This window comes from Atta colombica, unplaced genomic scaffold, assembly GCF_001594045.1.
Source record: "Atta colombica isolate Treedump-2 unplaced genomic scaffold, Acol1.0 scaffold252, whole genome shotgun sequence".
Classification (NCBI taxonomy): domain Eukaryota; kingdom Metazoa; phylum Arthropoda; class Insecta; order Hymenoptera; family Formicidae; genus Atta; species Atta colombica.
The window spans coordinates 987,701-988,815 of NW_017259351.1; positions in this window are offsets into that span (position 1 = coordinate 987,701).

Genomic DNA, 1,115 nt, shown 5'->3' on the forward strand with positions numbered 1-1,115 from the left:
CTGCGGATTTAAATATTCTCAGTCATTTTATCATTTAATTCTTGCATATTATAGTCTTCTCTTTTCGTTTTTAATATTTCTGTTCGGCAAAGTTAGATGGGGCTAAAGAGTACACGTCGGGAAAACTATTACCGCCTTGACAAGCGCGAGAGATCGGGATAGCTAGGCGGTTGGTAGTCATGGAGGTCGTAGGACAAGAGAGGTTGAAAATTATGACAGGTACGTGCGACACGGAAGGACGTATCTCTGTCATTATAGGGCGCAAGATGCCGCAAGGATAGCTACCGGCGAAAACGAACGAAATGGGGCGAAAGAGGCGGACGCGACTGGCTCAATGGTGTTGCACAGCTTGTGCGCGCGACGTCGAGGGCTTCGTCATCATCGTCGTAGTCGTCGTTGTCGTCGCCGGGTCGCCCAGCTCAGTGATTTATGGCAGAATGGCTACGAGTCCCTTTCTTCCACGAGCGGCTTTTCTTTCGCGCCAGTCTCTTGCGTCGAGTCTCTCTCTCGTCGTTGACGAATTTTACGCCCGCTTGTTACTTACGTCCGAGTACCCCGTTCAACGAGCCCGCGATTTATCTCGACGTCGTGCGTGAAAGGCAAGTGGTGGACGATATTATTTGCGCGCCTGCCTGAAACATCGACCTGTACCACTACGAGGCAGGTTGAATTTTGAAACTATGAGAGAAGAATTTCCTTCGAACCTCACATTTTCGTTTAACTTTAATTCAACTCGTTCTTTGTTCTTTTACAAAAGTGGAACGAGGGAAAGAATAAATTAACTTGAAGTAAAGTCAACTAACTTAATGAAATTATTCCTCCCCCCCCCCCCCCCCGTTCTACGATGCCAAAGAAAATTTCAACAAAAATCTAATTGTGAAAATGTACGATTTCTAAGGATAATTAAATAAAATTATCATTTATCTAATGTTACATATAATTATTTAAAGAAACTGGAATATCAGATTGCTCGAAATTTTTGACTACTTTTCATGACGAACTGAATAAATATATGAATAAATATAAATATAATAGAGATAGAATAATAATATAAATATAATAGGAAATTAAATTTTGAACGATAATATTTATACAATTTATAAAGAATAAAATAT